Below are 9,991 nucleotides of genomic sequence, written 5' to 3' on the forward strand. Positions count from 1 at the left end.
ATATATATATATATCTATAGAGAGAGAGAGAGAGGAGAGTTCAAACGATACCGGTGTAACTTTTACTAAGTGTTATACCGCTCAATAACTTTATATTAAATGTGAATTTTCAAAATCTAACCGTTAGATTGAAAGTTCATATCTCTTAGATCATATATATCAAATTTTATATTAATATAAGATGATTTGATACTTGATTCTTATAAAATAAAATTGAACTAATATATTAGTATATTTTGAAATATATATATATTAGTTCAATTTTATTTTATAAGAATCAAGTATCAAATCATCTTATATTAATATAAAATTTGATATATATGATCTAAGAGATATGAACTTTCAATCTAAGAGATATGAAATTTGATATATATATATATATATATATATATATGAGGAGGGTTTAAACGACACTAGTGTAACTTTTACTAAGTGTTACACTGCTTAATAACTTTACATTAAATGTGAATTTTGCAAATCCAACCGTTAGATTGAAAGTTCTTTACTCTTAGATCATATATACAAAATTTTATATTAATCCAAGATGATTTGATACTTCATTCTTATAAAACAAAATTGACGTAATATATTTATTTCAAAATATACTAAAATATGAACACTTTGATTACCCTTAAGTTGTTGTTCAATTTTAACAAAATTTGACATATATGATCTAAGAGATATGAACTTTCAATCTAACGGTTGGATTTTCAAAATTCACATTTAATATAAAGTTATTAAACAGTGTAACACTTAGTAAAAGTTACACTGGTATCGTTTGAACCCTACTCCTTCTCTCTCTCTCTCTCTCTCTCTATATATATATATATATAAATGGAATAGCATACCAAATTTATATTATTAGACTTCTTTAAATTTTGACGTGTAAAAATTTGGGTTAATTAAATATTTTTAGTAATACTTAATTTTTAGTTATTTTTAATCTTTTTCTAATTTAAAAAATAAAGTTATTTTAAATTCTAACTTAAATTATAATAAAAATATATATTTTTTATTTTGTAACTAAACTCATAATCTAATCATTTAACCTTTGCTTCATTTAAAGTCACCACCACCATTCTCAAAATCATCATTATCTAATTTTAATGATATATTATTTTCTTTCTTCCACCTTCTTCCATATATATATATATATATATATATATATATATATATATATATATATATTCTATTTTTATTTTTCTTCTTATTTATTCTCTCACTTTTCTTTATTCTCAATCTTTCTATCTATTTTATTTTCATCTCCATCTCCATGTTTATTTTATGTTCATATATTCCATTCTTTATGCGGCACACTATCACATAGATAAAACATATAATTTTTTCTTATTTGATTTGGCAAAGAGATTAATATATTCTTTGTTTTTCAATTTCTTTATTTTCAATCTTTTTATTTTTATTTTGTTTTTGTCTTCATCTCCATGTTTATCTTATGTTCACTTTTTGTTCATGTATTTCATTTTTTTATAGGGCACACAAAGACACACATAGGTTTGTGTTTGATGGTTTTAGCGTTTATTTTTTGCTTTATCACTAGATATAGTGTAAAAAATATACTTTTTTTTTATATTTGATTTGGTCAATGAATTTGATATATTTTTTGTTCTTCTCAACTTTTTTGATAGAGTTTAATAAATCTTTATTTTAAGGTTTCTATTTGGGGTGTTTTATAGATTGATTGGTTTAATAAGATTTTCTTCTAGATTTTTTCCCTCGTTAAAATACATATTTCAACATCTTGACTCACTCCAATAATCATCTAACTAAGTAAAATTTGGGATTATTAAAAAGTATTTTTAGTATTTTTTTAGTTATTTTTGTAACACCCAATTTTTTCATAAAATATAACATAAATATTTTATAATAATTTTGGTGTTTTTATTTTATTAATAGGGGTTGTTAAATATTTATTCAATTATTTAATATATTTTAGAGTATAATATATGGTATTTTATTGAAGAATATTATAATATTTTATTAAAAGGAAAAAGAATTTATAACTTGGTTAATATATTTTAACTAGAGGGTTAAATGGTGGTTAGGAATTTTTTAAAGAACAATTTTTTGATCAAACCCTCTTATGCCATTAATTCACATGTGTTTCAGAGCATGAAAAGCAAGAGTAGAAAGGAAATCACCCGGAGCTGTTCACCTATTGTTTATAGCATATCCAAGTATGGGGTGTGTGAAATCTTGCTCTAGGAGTGAGTTTGTATGTCTTGTAGTGAAATTGACTTTAATCTTGTGTTTGTTTGCTTATGTACGAGGGATTTTTCCTAATATTTCTATTTTGCTCCTTATTCTTCTTACTCATAATTGATGACATGAATTGTTTGAATGTATGATTAATTTTATGTTTTGGAAGGTAATTGTATGATTTGAGGTCCTTGTGGGTTCCCATGGAAAATTCTAAGGGAACTTGATGTGATTTTGAGTAAAGATATTGGTTGTATGTGTAAATTGGGTGATATTGAATGTTTAATTATTGCTGTAGAATAGGGATGGCAAACATACCCGTACCCGCGGGTAATACCCGAACCCGTCCCGACTTTGTCGGGGAATACCCGGTTTGATTGGGTACGGGTACAGGTATGGGTAAAACCCGATATATTAAATCGGGTACGAGTACGGGTACGGGTATGTACTTACCCGCCCCGTACCCATACCCGTACCCGTTCCCGTTCTTATATTTAATTTAATACTCACTTTCAATTTAATTATATTAAAAAAATTTAATATTTTTTTATGTATGATTATTTATTATAATATAAGATAAAGAAATAATTTAATTATAATTATAATATAATAAAAAAGATAATTTAAAAATATCATTTTTTTACAAAAAATAAAAAAATTGACGGGTACGGGTACGGGTACGGGTATACCCGATACCCGACGTGGATGGGGATGAGAATGAAAATCTATACCCGACGGGTATGGGGACGGGGACGGGGATGAGTTTAACTCGCGGGGACGGGGACGGGTATCATGAAACCTGTACCCGCCCCGCCCCGTTGCCATCCCTACTGTAGAATGTGTTTACCGATTGAATTGGGTGTTTTGATGAATTGATGTGTGATTCGTAATTCTGTATTTTTTGTTGCGTGTCGTTTCTAATACTTTGTCAGGCGCCAGATGGGGGGTACTGAGTGTTGTCAAGGCCAAGAGCAAAGTTTGCTCTTAGGGTCTCTCACGTCGGGTGTGGGATGACCCTCGTTGAGCGTAAAAGCTTCAAGGGTTCCTTGTGACACTTTCGTCAAGTGTGAGCTGACTATCGCTAGGCATGGACACTCTAGAGAGCTCTTGGTGGTGTTCTTATTGGGTGTGAACTCGGTCACGCCGAGCACAATTCAAATAGAGACTAGTGTGGTCCTCTAAAGAATGTGCTCGGCATCATGCTGCCTATGAATTCTTTATTATTCTTTTGTTAAATTCCATTGCTATAGTTAAGTGTTGTGATATTGATGTAGATATGATCTGATATCTGTATATGAATGTATGAATATGAATGATGAGTAATGTGATATGTGAAACTATGAGGTCACGTGAATGTAATACATAGAGTCTATGTGCCATGCATCATATGCATAAAAATGTTTTTGTAATGGTACAATATGAAATACACTACTAGGGAAGGTCCTTTGGGTAAAAGCTTAGGAACCAACCTTGGAGATAGCTCGATATTGAAGTCCCAATCCTACTTTCGTGAGTATGGGATGTATCTTATGCAACTTAGCTATCCCAACCAAACCTGATAATATGTTCTTCTGATGGAAGAGCATGGGCTAAAGGCCCAACCACTAGAGCTATGGCCAGAAGGTTACTTGAAGATTTGACTGCTTCAGAGCTTAGTGGGTCCAATGGGCTTGGTGGGCCTAGGGTGCTTCTCACTTGGGATTTGATTGATTGAACACCATGATTAATTGTATTTTCTTAGTATAGGAATTTACTTTGATGTTGGTCTTGTATTTTGACCATAGATTAGGGTTTAGGTGTCTTGGGCTTAATTTTGGACTTCTTGGGTTTTGGGCTTTTGATACCCAATATTGGGCTCATTCTTCTTCTTATAATTTTTCCTATTCATTGTTTTCATTAGACCAATGTATTTCGGTCATTAGATTAGGGTTATATGGAGAATACATTAATAGGAAAATTAGGCTTCATTTATGCATCATTTAGAAGTAATTTGAGTTGAATTTGAGTCACATGGATGGCATGGTGTGGTTCCGGCCATGTGAGCTTCAAATGCAACTCAAATCACTTCTAAATGACTCCTAAATGAGGGTAGCATCTGAATTAGTCACATTGGAAGCCAAAGTTTGAATTTCAAATTCAAATTTGAAATTCAAACTTGGCGCCAATTTGATTGGTTTGAAATTGCCGCCCAAGTTAACCTAGTTTCTTCCTATAAGTGTATCTTTTCCCACCTATTGTAAACACTTTTGAATATATGAGATTTCTGAATACATTTCAGCCATCTTTCAAGAGTCACCGAATTCCAAGAGAAAACCCTAGAGAGTGCCTTCAAAAATCCTTTAGGAAAACCTAGTTTCCTTATCTTTGAAGTGAGCAATCCCTTGAGTTTTGAGCTTGGATACTTCCCTCTAAGGCTTTGGCCTTCCATCCGAGAGTTATCCTTCTCCTAAGGTGTTGATACAATCGGTTTATCTCCATTGAAGTTGATCCTAGCTTAGGAGGAGCTTTGGAGGAGTTTCAATCTTCACTTCTCCTACTCTTTCTATCAATTTTGGTATCAAGAGCAAGGTTCTTCAAGGAGATAATTTGCTTCCATTTTTGTGTCTGTGTTTTGTGCTGTTCTTGTGTGTTCTTGTGTCTTAATTTGAGTTTCATTTTCGGATCTATATGTTTTGAATCACTTTTTGTTCCATAGATCCATTGGTTGATTGTTTTTGAATTTTCTTCCACAATCAACATGTTTAGGACCTATTAGCTTGTGCTTGTTTTGATTTAATTTGAGTCTCTCCATTCTTGTATGTGTCCGTGATTGGACTTCATGCATTTGCATTAGATTTTGGTTTTTAATCCATGTTTTGTCTTAGAGTTTGTGTTTAGTTCTTATATGTTCAAAAACTCCTTGAATAGCATGTTGACCTAATTGTTTTTTAGTACATTGTTCATCATTTTTTGCTCTCGGTCATTGTTCATTTGTGCTTACCTATATGTGCTTTTTCTTTTACCTTATTGTGTTCATAATTTGCTATTAGTCCTAGCAAGTTTCCTTAGAGTTAGGTTTCCTTTGTGTTTTTAAGTTTTCAAATCACATTCCATTGAAAATCTTATAAAATGTTTTGACTCAAAATTTCAAGTGTAATCCTACTTCTAGTGCACTAATTTTGTGGATTCAAATTTAAAAAAAAAAAGTGAGTTAAGAGGCTGGAAAACAGAGTTTAAAACAGAGCCTAAAGACCTAAAGTTCAAAAGAAAAAGAGTTCAAAAGGAATCCAAACCAAAACCTAAAGACTAGTGCACTAGTTTCTCAAATTTACTTGAATTTTGACCTAATTTTTGGCTAACTTGTAGTCTCGGTTTCTATAGCTTGGAATCATAGAAAAATTTGAAACAAAAGGCAAATATACTCTTTGGACTCTTAACTTGATACTGGAAAAAGAAAGAATTAAAAAAAAATATAGAGAAAACAAATTAAAAGGAAAAAGCCGAGAGGTGTACATTGGTGAAAATCTACTTGATTCCTTAGCTTGTTTTGGCTACTACTTGTTCTATACTCATCCAATTGCTTTCAATTTTCTTTTGTTTTGTTTATCTACTCTAGTACCTATCTAGGAACATTCCTAACTGAGTGCTAGCTTTATTTTGGAGTCTTAATTTTCAGTTTTACTTGTTGAACTTCTTTGTGTCTTGTCATATACACCTATTACTCTTTACTTTTGGTATAAGCTTTCCAAATTGTGCTTTATTGCTTGTCTAGTTTTCTTTCAATAATTTTCATGTGCTGGAAGTGGCCTCAAATCCTTGCTCAAGGATCAAGCATTGCTCAACAAAGTGTAGGAAAAGTTTGGACACTAATACCACAAAAATTTGACCTAATTTAGTGACCTAGCTTTTCCTAAACTTCCTTCACTTGAGTGACCATTCCTTTCACCTTGTAAGGCAGCCACCATTAACCTCTTTTGTTGTGATTCTTTGCAGGTCCAGGAGCATCAAATTTGAAGGATTAGTGGCGGGTTAAGACACTTAAACAAGTGTTAGAAAAGTTGAACAAAAAAAAACCGTCACTAATTGGTCACAAAGCCGCCAATATTTGCTTTCTAGTTTAGTTTAATTTTTGTCAATTGTCTTGTATTTTTTAAACCAATTTGTAAAGCTTGGAGGGAGTATTAAGAAGCTGGTCAGGTATATCTACATCCTTGATAGCATCTCACGTGTAGTACTAGTGGAAGTGGCTTGGAAATTTCATATGTTTCAAGCTTTCACTTAGGGTTATCCGACTAGCTACTTGTTCTTGCTTCCTTTAAATTTCTTATTCATATTTGTGCTTACTTTGTTGCCCTAAAACGTCTAGTATTGTGTAGTTTAATTGCTCACGCTTTAGTTTAATCTCAAAAACAAACAAATTGTGAAAATCATACAAAAATTTTTGTGAAAAGTTTTGGGGAATTGGAAGTACCACAAAGGAGTTTAGTGATTTCCACTTGAAAAGGCTTGGTTATTAAGTGGTTCTTTGTAGCTCACCTCCCTTGATATTGCAACTTGTACACTTAGACTTCCAAGTGCTATTTTCATTCCTAGAAAATCCCAAAAACATTTTATAACTTTTTGCATAGCATATAACATCTCATTGCTTAATCATGAGTCACCATTCTCCAAGTAGTAGTGATTTTGATACTCCTAAAAGTTTTAAAAAAATTGTAAAGGAGATTGAAGAACTAAAACTTTGGCAAAATGATGAGATACTTCTAAAACAAAAAGAAAAGCTTGAAAAGGAAGTACAAATCATGGCTTTAGAACAAGAGATTCAAAAGATTAAGCAACGAGAAGAAAAACTTTTAAAAAAATTAAATAAAAATAAAAGTCAAAAAAATTCTTCAAGGAGCTCAACCAAGAGCTCCAATGATTCTCAAAGCCAAGATAATGATGGTAGTATACATATGGATGCTTACTATCAACCCACACCTAGGAGAGTCATTAAAGAACACAAAGTGAGGGAATCAAGGATTGATCTCCCTTACTTTCATGGAAAAGATAATGTGGACACCTACTTGGATTGGGAGATGAAAGTGGAGCAAATCTTCACTTGTCATCAAGTAGGTGAGGAAAGAAGAGTTCCTCTAGCCACCCTAGCTTTTCAAGGACAAGCCATGTATTGGTGGACATCCTTGGAAAGAGAGAGAAGACTTCACAATGATCCTCCCATCACTTATTGGAATGAGTTGAGGAGTGCTATGAGAAGAAGGCACATACCTTCTTATTATAGTAGGGAGCTTATGGATAAGCTCCAAAGACTCCAACAAAAGAGTATGAGTGTTGAGGAGTATAGACAAAAGATGGAGTTGTATCTCATGAGGGCTGGGATAAGGGAGGAAGAAAGATTGACCATTGCTAGATTTCTAAGTGGTCTTAATTTTGACATAAGAGATAGAGTTGAGTTACTCCCTTATAGGGACCTTGATGATTTGGTCCAACTTTGTATAAGGGTGGAACAACAAAATTTGAGAAAAAGCTTTTTTAAAGGCAAAACTCAATCTAGCTCTTATGTTAAGAAGGATTACAAGAAGGAGGGTCAATATGATGCCTCTAAGAAATTTGGCAAGGGTCTTGAAAATGAAAAAGAGAAAAATAAAAATGTTGTCACTTCTAGTAGTAAGACTAGTGACATCAAATGCTTTAAATGTCTTGGGAGAGGCCACATAGCTTCTCAATGCCCAACAAAAAAAGTAATGATTTTAAGAGGGCAAGATGTTTATAGTAGTGTTGATGAAACTAATTCTAATACTTCAAGTGATAGTGAATCAAGTGAGGAAGACCATCCAATTGAGAATGCATATCCTTGTGATGGTCAACTTCTAATGATTAGAAGATTTCTAGGAAGCCAACCTCATGAGTCTCACCTTTCACAAAGAGAGAATATTTTTCACACAAGGTGTAAAATTTTGGATAATGCTTGTTCTCTCATTGTGGATAGTGGGTCTTGTTGCAATTGTTGTAGCACAAGGTTGGTAGAGAAGCTTGGGTTAACTCCTATTCCCCATCCGAAACCTTATCAACTTCATTGGATTAATGAAGATGGGGATATCAATGTTGAAAAACAAGTGAAAGTCAAGTTTTCTATTGGTAACTATGAAGATCAAGTGGTTTGTGACATAGTTCCAATGGAGGCTTTCCATATTTTGTTGGGAAGGCCTTGGCAATTTGACAAGAAAACCATGCACAATGGCCTTACCAATGAAATTACTTTCACCCATAAAGAAAAAAAGTTTGTACTTCATCCTTTGTCTCCTTCACAAGTGATAGAGGATCAAGTACAAATGAAAATGAAAAGAGAAGAAGAAAAAAAAACTTGGTTAAAAAAAAAAAACAAAGAAGAAAAGAAGCATAAAGCTTCAAAGAAGAAGGAAGAGAAATCTCTTTCATTAGAAGGTATTCAAAAAGAAACATTAAAACAAACCCTTATTGTTGAAAAACCTTCTTACCTTCTTCTTTGTAGAAGTGTGCTTCAGTGTCATAATTTAAGCATTGAGCTTAGTTCTTTACCTCCTCAATTTTCTCATTTATTAAAAGAATTTGATGATATATTCCCTAGTGAAGGTCCAAAAGGCCTTCCTCCTTTTAGGGGTATAGAACATCAAATTGATTTTGTGCCTGGGGTTAGTCTACCCAATAGACCAGCCTATAGGACAAATCCTCAAGAAACTAAGGAGATAGAGAATCAAGTCCATGAATTATTGAATAAGGGGTGGGTGCAAAAGAGTTTGAGTCCCTGTGCTGTGCCTGTATTGTTAGTGCCCAAAAAAGATGGAAAATGGAGAATGTGTTGTGATTGTAGGGCCATTAACAATATCACAATCAAGTACAGGCACCCAATCCCTAGACTTGATGATATGCTTGATGAATTACATGGTGCCTCTATATTTTCTAAAATTGATCTTAAAAGTGGTTATCACCAAATAAGAATTAAAAAGGGTGATGAGTGGAAAACTGCTTTTAAGACCAAATTTGGATTGTATGAGTGGCTAGTTATGCCTTTTGGTTTAACTAATGCACCAAGTACATTCATGAGGCTTATGAATCATGTCTTGAGAGAGTGTATAGGAAAATTTGTTGTTGTTTATTTTGATGACATATTAATCTATAGTAGTTCTCAAGATGATCACTTAGGACATCTTAGAGAAGTGATGATGATCCTTAGGGAAAACCAATTATTTGCAAATCTTGAAAAATGTACTTTTTGTGTAGATCATGTGGTTTTCCTAGGGTTCATTATAAGCAAAAATGGGGTTCAAGTGGACCCCGAGAAAATCAAAGCCATTCAAGAGTGGCCCAAGCCTAAAAATGTTAGTGAAGTTAGGAGTTTTCATGGACTAGCAAGTTTTTATAGAAGATTTGTGCCTAACTTCTCTAGCATTGCTTCACCCTTGAATGAGCTAGTCAAAAAAGATATTTTATTTGATTGGACTTCAAAGCATGACCAAGCATTTCAATTACTTAAAGATCAACTTACTAATGCACCCATTTTAGCTCTACCCAATTTTGAAAAGACTTTTGAGCTAGAATGTGATGCATCAGGAGTTGGCATAGGAGCTGTGTTATTGCAAGGAGGACACCCCATTGCCTATTTTAGTGAAAAACTAAAAGGTGCCTCCCTCAATTACCCAACCTATGACAAGGAGTTGTATGCATTGGTTAGAGCTTTACAAACTTGGGAACACTATCTTGTGTCCAAAGAGTTTGTCATCCATAGTGACCATGAGTCACTTAAATATTTAAGAGGTCA

The sequence above is a fragment of the Cajanus cajan genome, chromosome 9 (assembly GCF_000230855.2).
Source record: "Cajanus cajan strain Asha chromosome 9, NIPB_CcT2T_4, whole genome shotgun sequence".
NCBI lineage: Eukaryota > Viridiplantae > Streptophyta > Magnoliopsida > Fabales > Fabaceae > Cajanus > Cajanus cajan.